We start from the raw sequence: 12060 nt of genomic DNA on the forward strand, positions 1-12060 counted from the left end.
CATTGTTGGTTGAAACGGTTTGTTTTTCAAAATAGACTACATGATAACCAATACACTTCTGCATTCGTTTGAATTAATTTATGAAACAGTTTGTCTGATCACGCTTCCTGGGTATTTTATTAAATTTCGTGAAATTCAACGCGCACACACCTTGTTTACCACAAAGTGATTATGCAAAATCTTCTAGATATGCGCCATAATAATGCCCAAGGATGCCTCAATCTCACAATATGTGACATGGCTATCTTGCTCAATTATGTCACGCATAGTGTGCTAAGAGCTGTCGTGAGAAAATTCATTGTGTCAGTTTTTTAGAGTCCTAAGCAGGGCGCTTACTCGCCGTATAATGACTTTAGTTCATCGATGCATTCTTGTCTTATTAATCCACGGCGAAAATTTTGAAAAATATTCGCACAAAAATGTTAACGACTTAATTATAATTTTTTGGCGAGTTACATTTTTATAGTCGCTGTAGCTAAGATAATTCAAACATTAAAACCTTCTGAGTGCTTTTATGGTAAAATATGTCAAACTATATCTACTGGCAACGTAAGATGGCACTTGGCAAGACCTGAATGACCCAAAGAAAAAAATATAAACAACAACCCTCGTATGAAGTGTGTTTCATAATTATGAAAATATAGTTCTACTACAAATATCAAATAAATTACAATTCAAACATTGAGAAAATACGAAAAAAAAATCAACAAATTTTCATCCAGATTTCAAACTTTTTAATCAGAATTTTTAGAAAAATTTCCAATATGCAGTTCTACAGCTTGATGGAGTCAAATCGCTACCATTAGGCGGCTAATTACCATTTTCGCTTAGGAAGATTATTCGATTTTAGTATTTCCCCAACTTTTTTCATTGATCAATTCTGTAAATATACTTAACCATAAACTTAACTAACACGAAATACACCACAAATTTTATTTCAGCAATCGAAGTCAATCAAAATAAATAGTGCAAATTGCAAGCTACATAAGTTAAGGCACCCTGTAAGAATATATGTACATATGTACATATAAAGCTGTAAATATAATATTAACGAACTGTCATTGAATTTGTGTTGTTTATTTGCACTTTATCGAAGATGAGGTTCTTTAGAAACCATAAAAAACAAACCCGAATAAAAAACAAAGAGAAGCAATAAAAATATATATTTATGTAAGTCAGAAACGTTTAAAATCCATGATAAACTCACTCACAAACAGCCTACCAAAGGCAATATTACAATAAGAGCCATGATAATGACTTAATGCAAGGTCCAACCGATCGAGATAAAATATATTAATTTTAGTACTAAATCCAGTAGGGTATTTATAGTTGAAGAAAGAAGAAAGCATGGGGTAACTGCCTAGCAACGGCAGCTACACAGTTTGATTAAGAGACGATATTGAATTACCAGCAAAGGCTTTTTAGTTGACTATTACATAACGGATTATAGAATGAAGCGATAAGTGAATTTAAAATATCTTTTTCGTTATATACTAAATTTAATTTAAAATGTAAAAAAAATTAGAAACGTGAGAGTAATTAGGCGTGAGAAACGAATATCAAATCAATAGCACAGTTTAAGCAGAGTAAAGTAAAAACACGATTTACAATCGCCAACCTTAACAGACTTGTAAAAGCACGAACCTAATTTCTGTTTAAAAAGTACATACATATATTTCATAGCCTTCCAAGTGAAATCTATGGTAGTCATGGCAGTTATTCCAACACTAATATACAAGTATATGTAAGACCAGATATTCAAAATACGTTAAAACATGGAAAAGACCACGATTTTAAAACTGCATTCGACAGTACGAAAAGGACTTCTCCGTGCCGTTTGAAGCCAAACGAGGTTTCAGAGAGGATGACTCGCTGTGGTATGACTTTTCCTCTCTCCTCCGTTCGACACCTTTTCTTCGGTTGACTTTTTTTCGCCCTGTTCTAGGATCTTTTTTAAAAGGTTATATCCACAAATCGAATAAAAATTAAATTTTAGGAAGCTACCTGGAAGCCCAAGTCGTTAGCTATAATAGAAATATATTAAATTCGCGTCCAACGTCGAAAAAGTCTGGCCAGACCCGGGTGCCCGACGCAGGGTTAAAGAAAAAAAAAGAAAAGATCGTGCTGGAAAAGATCGCTCAGGCACAATGTTTTTTAACAGCGTACAATTGTTGGCGTATGCCGATGATGTTGACATCGACCGCGCTGTTAGCTCTGTCTTTTCTAAACGGTCAAGGTGGTAAGAGACTTCGTTAACTTAGAAACCAGCAGTAACACTGATAATCCAACGAAGAATCTCTCTTTCTTCCTACTTTGGACTAAGTAGGCTATTGAGTAGTAAAGTCCTCTCGAGGAGCAAAACTAACCCTCTATAAGGCTCTCATCATGCCCGTCCTAACGTATGGCGCAGAAGCTTGGACGATGACAACATCCGGTGAGACGTCCCTCGGAGTGTTTGAAGGAAAGAACCTGCGGCAGATTTTTGAACATTTGCGTGTTGCCGACGACGAGTATCGCAGGCGATTAAACGATGAGCTGTATGAGCTTTACGACGGCATAGACATAGCGCACCGAATAAAGATCCAGCGGCTTCGTTATCTAGATTTGTCGTTCGAATGGATACAAACGCTCTGGCTCTGGAAGTATTCGAAGCGGTACCTGCTGACGGTAGCAGAGGAAGAGAAAGACCTGCTCTGCGTTGGAAAGATCAGGTGGAGAAGAAACTTGGTGAGTCCAACTGGCGCCGGTTCGCAAGACAAAGAAACGACGTGCGAGCTTTGTTAAACCCGGGCAAAATCGCGTAAGCGTTTATCGCGTCAATCAAGAAGAAGAGAATATAAGGAACCTCCGAATATCGAAATATTCGGTAGGTCGAACCGAACCAGAATAAAACCTTTTCAAGAAATTTGTTCTCAAGGTATAAAAAATAAGAAATCTCGACCAAAGTTCGCCGACGCCGAACTGAAACTGAATAGAACTTTTGTGGCATGCACGACAGTCGGTTCTATGTAACCGGAACGATCCGTATTTACATATATACGGTCAAGAACTGTTACTTCAGCAGCATTTCCCGTATATGTATGTATGGGGAATGTTTATATTGCTACAACAAAAAAAACCTTTGTGGCTGGCTCTTTTCACAGACCGATTTGTAGCCTAAATGGCAACTTCAACCACCGGTGGGAAGAGGAAAATGTCACAGGAGTACATGCAATTAAAGAAAATCTTTACAAAAATTTGGATTTTCGATCGACTAAGCCGTGAATTTTGGGTTTTGGATAGTCTGAGATGCGTCATGCTAATCATTGTTATTTTTTCGCTATCTGCGGCAAAGCTTTGAAAACAAAACAAAAATCGGTTGTGCTTCTTACTCACTATCACTTACTCACTCACTTCACTATCTACCTTCCGAGAGGTGAAGGTACAACCAGCACCTGATTTTCAGAAAAATGAGAACACAAGACCATCAGTTCATCATAAGATTAGCACTTGACAGAAGAACATTTTTCCAAGACTGTAAATCAGAACCGGTTCTCACTATTCTCACATGTGTATCATCAGCGCCAGCGCAACAATAAAATATAAATCATTTAAACCTTGGGAGGGATATAAAGTATATACATATGTATATATATTTTTTTTTTTGTAAAATACGAATGAATGTCGAAATAAAAAATTATAAAAAAAGAAATAAAAACTGTGAGCGCAAAAAGCTACTTTAGCTCAAATGCAAAAAGTACAACAAAAGCAATTTATTATTGAGAAAATGGGCAGAATGCTTAGACGTAGACAAAATAGCTTTACGTAGCATGCAACTATGATTCTGCGATTTTAGTACGATTGTAGATATAAAGTAGCTATATAATCAAATATTCGTGCATACATCTACATATATAAATGTATATGCGCAAATATTATATATATGGGCATATAAGATATTTGCAGCCATTGAGCATTTCTCAATTTCTCATTCGTATGCCAGCAAGCATATATGCACTCGTATTTATGGGCACAAATATGTGCATATGTATGTATGTATGGCTATGTATCTAAGAAACAAGTATTATTCATCCACCACATACTACGGCGCGTATGGCCACTAACCGGATGCCGCGCCAGAAGCCTCACTCCTTGATTGTCTTTTATGGGATGCATTATAGGGAGACAGACATGCAGTCGCACTGTCTGTTCATATGCTAGAATGCGCAGACGTGGCTGATTGTGGCAGACGAGAATAGGGAAAAATTTGAAAGCAGAAAGTGCGTACCGCACTTGATATACGATCTTCAATAGAACTATTCACATTTTGCCGTTATTAATGACTGGACTATTCATTTCACTTTAGTTGCAACAGACATTGGCTTAAAGTTTTTCTACAATTTTTCTTCTTCTTCTTCTCGCTTGATGGTGTAACGACGTCAGCTTGGCTGCGCCAAAATAACGACACATTAAGCAAAATCAAGTATACTTTTAGGGGATAAGCCGTAAATTTTTGTTTTGTATGTGAAATGTAGAAAAAAGTTGGTAATGACGCGTCGAAGAAACTTTTGCAAATCAAAAGTCTTCTTACGCTACTCACAATGTGGTGTAAATATTTACTATAATTCGTTTATGTACATATTTATTTACTTTTATTTGCTTACATTTGAATGTATGGCTGATGAGACTTTTGCATTGATGGGTTTGCAAGTGAACTGAAAAGCAAAACAAGAAAAACCAAGCAAAAAAAAAAAAAACAGAAGAAAATGAAATGCCCATGCACGCAGTAAAATGTTTTTTCCCCAGTCTAGTACATATGTACGTACATATCAATGTATTATATTTATTCACAAACGTTGAAATTTATGTTGATAAGACTTAATGACTGGCGCTTTGCTAAAGATTTCTGTGTTTACCTAACCTAATTAGTTGGCTAACTAAACCAGTTTTCGAAATTTTTGTAGCAAAACAAAATTACACGTGGAAAATTTTGCGTACCTGAGACGAATACGGGCAAAAACTTTTTTATGCTGAAAAAATTGTATGCTAATTGCTTGGGTGTTTACTAAGTCCTATGATAGACGCTTCTATGCTTCCAGAGCGATTTGAAATTAACTACATACTATAGATATATCCGACCAAAAACTAAGAATAATATGAAAAATATAGCAAGAATAAACAAATTCTGGTGTAATTATGCGAATAATTTTGCCCTGACGCAATTTTAGTTGAACTGTAAAAGAGAACTGAGTGGATGCTGTCAAGATAGTGAACTTTCGTAAACAATATTGAAAATGAAAGTTAATGCAAGAATAGGAGGGGATTTAAAAAGACATTGAAAATTAATATGAATTATTGAAAATTAATTAAAATAATAAACTAAACTATTAAGGTGTGCAAATAATAACGAAACATCCAAATCGTTTAGCGAATTACGATACATGGCTCGTAACAGAGAGGACTGGAAATGTTTTGTAGATAGGCTAAGTTCCTAATTTTGTAATGTAAATTAATATTTTTATTATAGTAAAAATAGGAGGGCGCTTAAAAGGTCGTTGAAAATCAATAAAGTTTAATGTGTGCGAACAAAACTTTAAAATTACATCAAATCATCTTCATGTTCTGTCAAATAAACTAAGGTGGAAGTAGCAATGCGAAACAAAATTGTAAAATAAGAATAACCCGGTAACACTCATGGGAGCTCCAAAAATTAGACAATTTTTTATTTTTTGTTTTGTAAATGGGCATAAACCCGTTCTTTATTAAGTAAATTTTTTTGTATTTAAATACACCAATTTACCAATGGCTTTTTAAGAACGATTTGGAAAATCCAAATCAAACAAAAACAAAAGTTTAATATCTGTATATCAGTAGGTTAGGTTGGGTTGGGTAGGGGCCACTTAGACGGACGGGGGTCCAGACGGACGCCCATTGTGACACTGTACAACAAAAAATTAGGTAAAAATTGAGATCTCTCTATGAAACTTTGTACAAATAATATCCGCTAATTCATCATCGCTACAGTCGTGTCTGGATATAGTGAACGCCGGATGTATTGAACACATTGACATAGAGATTATTGATTTTTTTTACATGGAATATTCTAAATTCTGAACAAAATTCCACAACAACTGCAAGCTAAAAAGCAACAAAAAAGCACGCAAAATAGTGAGAAATGAAAGCTGGTATTGTTGGTATTGTCTTACATTGTAATCTGACGAATGCTATTTTTTGTTGTTGTTGTCGTTTTCTTGATAACGTTTTCAGAATGCTAAAAAATTGATAGTGTCATCATATCTTCTATGAAATTCCTTTCTTTAAAGGAAAAATTTGGAATCATTGTAAAAATTAAAGATCAGGAAAATCGGAAGCATTTATGCTTCATCTTTGGCAAAAACATATGAGGTAGCTAAATAAGAAGTTTTGAAAATAAACAAGAAACGAAAAATTTTACCTCTCACCAGACAATTTTAGGATATAAGAAGGAAGACTTTGGGAAAAAGTCAACATTTTTTCTAATAATATTTTGCATTTATATATGTATACACAGATGTGTATGTTGAGCATATCGCACTTGTTACGTTAAAGCGTAACAACTCAAAATTTCCAAATTTTAGTGTTTTGCAAGAAAACAATGTACAGTGGTCATCTCTACCCACTGTAAAAATCGTTCAGTGGTTTGTCTAGTCTTTCATTAAAAAACAGCTATGACTCTCTCTTTGTTTTCAGAATGACTTCTTTTGTCTCAACTTTTTTTTTTGTTTGTTTGTCCCCTTTATTTTATACATCTGTCCATTGACATTAAGTACGTTGTTTAACAATTTATTCTCAACTAAAGAGTTACATTTTTAGTTGTCTCCAAGTGTTTGAACAAATTTGTGTCACATAAAATGTAACATTTTGAAGTGTGCCTGTTTACAACCAAACAGTTTGTTTAAAATATAACACTAAGTGTATAAAAAAATTTCAGGAAAAGAGTAACAACTCAAAAATTTGTTATTTTAGCGCAACTACTAAAATAAAAAAATACCAGTCTAACGGTTAGACGCGATAGAAGTGAAACCTTCCGTAAAACAAACTGAGAGAGAATGAGACGAAAGCAGCATTAGGGGCGGGATAATTATAGGTTCATTATAATATTGCTATAAAGTTCATATTTTATTTTCTTCATTTTATTATTATTCATCCTTAATGTTTTCAATTTCAACAAATGATACGAGTGGCTTATGATAGCTAAAATATGATACAAATGCTTTGGTTTCGATGTTGTCAACATATCTTTGAAATACCGCGTCAATTGTTGTTTTTGATCGTGTTGTCGATTCAGTGCGATTGTTACACATTTTTAAATTGAATGTTGTATTGAGAAAGTCAATTGAGTCAATTGAAGGAACCGCTGTGTCCAATGCAAAATTTACGTTAAAATCGGAACTTTATCGTAATCTTTTCTAAGTATCCGCGATACTTCTGGTGTATACTTTATTAAATTTTCGTGAATGAATTCCGTGATGCTATTTATTGATTTTTTTTTCTGTCGATATTCACGACACTTTTCTGCATTAATATATTTTTCGGCATAATTGCGGTAAATATTTAAAAATGAAAATATTTACGAATATAAAAATACACACGCGGTTGCTATTATGAGCGTCCCCAGCGAAACCTTCGTGACCGAAACTCTAACACAATTACATTTTTTTGAATGTTACAAACACATATGCACGCAGGTTTTGCTGGGGCGTGACCGAAACTCTAACACAATTACATACATATATGCACTCGTATTTGTTTGAAAATCGACTTTTTTTTTTGGTTCTCCGTCCCCTTTGGAAAATGTGTAAACAGTAAGCAAACTTTATTCAAATATTTTCCCTCATTTTTGCATCAGTAAAATTAAATAAACGCCGTAGCCGAATGGGTTGGTGCGTGACTACTATTCAGAATTCACAGAGAGAACGTCAGTTCGAATCTCGGTGAAAACACCAAAATTAAGGAAAACTATTTTTCTAATAGCGCTCACCCCTCAGCAGGCAATGGCAAAACACCGAGTGTATTTCTGCCATGAAAAAAGCTCCTCATAAACATATCATAAAATAAAATAAAATAACTGTATAAAAAAATTTTTTTCTTGTGATTCGAACCAAGGATTTTGGATCGGAAGCTCACATTGCTAGTCGTTCGGCTACCGCGCCATGCTGTCGGCGCTGGCCTAAAAGTTATTTAGTTCGTCGCTACGTTTATATCAACATATAATATAACGCTTCAACGATTCTAAAGAAGTTTTCACTTCAAAAATAAGAATGAAACAACCGATATATTGTTTTTAATGATATTTTCGTGCAGATACATATTTTTTCCTCGTAATATATTATTAATATTTACGGAAACAGTTTTTCGTCTCTACTGAAAATGTTCAGATTTTGTTACGAGTCGATAGCGAAATTTGTTTGTTGTTGTTGTAGCAACAGGTTGTTGTTGTAGCAGCATAAGCATTCCCCGTAAATGTACGGGTAATGCTGAAGTGACAGTCCTTGGCCGGATATAAATCCGGGTGTTCCGGTTACGTAGACCCGACTGTCGAGGGAACGACAATGTAATGGACAAAACTGTTTACTTGAATATCTTAAACGAGAATAAAAAAAATTGTGGAGCGCCTGCAAATAGCGAATCAATTCACCTTTCAGCAAAACAACGACTAGAAGCACACTGCTTTTTTGTTTACGAAACTTACGACTTTACGACGGACCCTCACCGTGACTCATAGTATATAGAAAACATAACATACTTTGTAGCGTCTAAGTTCTTATTTTCAACAATATTTTATGCAATTATTTAATTTATAACGAACTCGATTTCTCCGTATTGTAAAAAAAAATTCCTAGAATTAATTGATTATAATCATATATGTATGTACATATATTATATTCATATTAATATTTTTTATTTCCAGCAATAATTACAATTATTTCAAGCACTGCTGTAAATACCATATAAAAATAAAAATCCTTTTAATACTTACGGATAGAAGAAGAAGAGGAACGTTGTGGATAACAGTAGAATCCAGGCAAATGTAGCAGGAATGTAGCGAGTCTTCATGTCGCATTTGGGCATTCTGATACTAATTCAAACAAATTATTTGTATTTCCTGGTTCGTTATTTGCTGATCTCAAATTCGTTTGTCACACAGCCGTTGAACAGATTAAAAATATAGGAGGTAACAGCTGTTGACAGTATAGATGCAGCCAATGCAGCAAAAGAACGGAAGCACTAAGCACAATATGTAAATACACCTTAATTAGTAATTAAATTTTGTCAGAGATAACAGCAGATGAGTTGATAGGACAAAAAGTCGCGATGGGACTGACGTACAAACACATACATAAATAGTGAAGCTTACGGTAGTTATGAGGAGCACATTTGGTATAGGTAATTTAGTATTTGGTTTACTTAATTTTATCAAATACACATTTTACATTGCTCTCATGTAATTTTAGTTTCTTTTTATTTACATACACGTCTCCTTCACCTTCAATGAAGACACACACACGCCCAACCGTAGCGTACCGTACTGCACTCCACCGCGCCGCATGCAATTTTTATGCATATAACTTTGTTTCTTCCACGCGCACCGTCACGGTCGTTTAACAATTGTCGGACGTCATTCGTCGCTTGTCGGACTTTTTTGCTATGCTTTTTTACTGACCCGCTGTTGTGTATATTTTTTTTATTTACTTTCAATACAACCTTTTTCTATTCTACACTTTTACACCGCATTCGATTTAGTTGCACATTACACATCAAGCATTTAGCCACTGCCGCACTTCACCCTTGCGCACCTTGGCTAATAATACACTTCCAATTTCCATTTTCTCCTTGCCTATTGAATTTTCCCACTGCTTAGCGTACGACTACGCCTCCAAGTGTCTAATACACACACAGATCGCCAAAAATTAGCTATTATAGTTGTGACACAAAACTATAAAATTAATATATTTATGAAAAATTGTCGGAATTTCACTTGACTGGATTTGCTCTTTCTCCTTGAGAATGACGACGGGTTTCCTTCGCGTTCATGTCAAGCAGCCAGCAGCGAGTTTTCCTTCTGCGGTGTCACTACACCTCACATTTGACAGCACTTTTTGCTAGTCCAAAATACCAACAGCACCCAATGAAATTATTTCAGCCACTCTGTTTTCGAATGAATTTATAAAAATTAAACTCACTTCGTTCGAAATTAATAAATTATTTAGAATATTTGTCGACTCTCGTACAATTTATTCATTAATTTGAAGGATTTTCACACCGCTCTATGTTAACACTAGCACTCGCTCGATCGGTCGTTTTCGTACAAATTGACTTTTTTCACTTTAGCCTGACACACCGGTGCAGGGCTGTATTTAAGCGTATGGAGAAATACGTCAATTAGAACGAGAGAAAAACAAACTAGTCAAAGCATATTAGGGGTATTTGTAGTCCGGTGTAAAATGGCAAATTATGGAATTGCATTTGCAAACTGCTTCAAATGTATTTTTCGCTCGGTTTTTCTCTATTTATTTGTCATTTGATTATTTCCGTTTTCTGTTTAGGTGTTATTAATATTTTTTACGAAACTAAACAGCTGATTCTGGAGACAGACAAAGTTACGAAATATAGCACGTACATGTAATGGATTCTTGCTCCTGCCAATTTGTGACCATTTCGATTAACTCTGCTTTATTTTTGGTTTCGATTGTTAATTATTGTTGTTGCAACAGTTAACAAAGTTTTGCCAAGCTAACGTTCGTCGCCGTCCATCTCATTTAATTGTAGGCGCTGGAAAATGGCTGTTTTACCAGAATCGGAAAGTGATGTTAGAAAAGTGCGTTTAAGGGAGTATGTGAAGTGGTGTCCGAGTAGTGTGGTGTACGTTCAATTCTGGATAAACTGGAGTGCAATCTGGTGCAATATCCTGAACGTAATTGTGCCGAGTGAAAAAATATTTAATCTACTAATGGTTTATCACAACGGTTCAACAATAATTTGAAAACGCGAACTACATCAGCGCAGTAATGCGCAATTTGGTGTTGTTATGTTATTCTTTCAATTAAATATGGGTTCATATGATATGAAAGGTATTGAGATTCGTACGAATATCAATCATAAGGCAGTTATTGAAATTTCTATTTAAGTTATAATATTATATTCTAAATATAATAAAATCCGCATTTAAATGGTTCGTAAAACTATACAATTATCGAAAAATAATACTCTACTGAATTCCTACATATTTATATATTTAAAGCTGTTATGAACTCTTTAATTCATTTTTTAACAATAGGTCCTTTAAATAAATTAATCAGTTCCTGGCGATTGCATGTCATTTTGCCTGACAGATATGTGTCTTATCAAAACAATTTTTGAAGTGAAACTTCGTGGGCGTCGATGGACGAGCGAGAATGGAGAGTAAAGTTTGAAGGCCATGCAACGTTTTGGGCATTTTCGTTCCGCGAGAGAGAAAAAAGATATAACGTAGTGGAAAAGTAGAGAGAGAGCTATACCTTATATAGATTTGATGATGAGCTTTGGTTGTACCAAGGCGAATTTATTACAGGTGACAGCAAACACATATAAGTAAAACCCTACATGTATTTGTTGTTGCGTTTGGTGCAAGCATCATGTCAAAATCAGCAAGCAAATGTAAACATACGAATGTAAACATACCAATACATACAAACAAAGCATATCATTTTGACGTAAGCCATCCCTACGGCGAAAAATTCAGCTGGGTGAATGCTGTCACCTTATTAAATCCACCTTGGGTTGTACAGTACAATAGTTGGTACTGTTCGGCGCTACCGCGACTATTTCAGACTGTTAAGCATGTTTTCATATGTTTGTCTAGTTGCTCTTGAATTTTTTGTAAATTTTGTCTATTTGTATTTTCTGCAAATATGGTGAATTTATTTAGATATATATTATTTCTCTCTCCCTCTTTCTCGCATTCTCTCTCGGGTTTCTCCCTCTTTCTTTGTCTGCCTTGAAATTTTCACTTCTGTTATGTGTACTACGCTACATGCACTTTTTTTTTTTGTGATATTTGAT

Source organism: Anastrepha obliqua, chromosome 2, assembly GCF_027943255.1.
Source record: "Anastrepha obliqua isolate idAnaObli1 chromosome 2, idAnaObli1_1.0, whole genome shotgun sequence".
In the NCBI taxonomy this organism is placed as follows: domain Eukaryota; kingdom Metazoa; phylum Arthropoda; class Insecta; order Diptera; family Tephritidae; genus Anastrepha; species Anastrepha obliqua.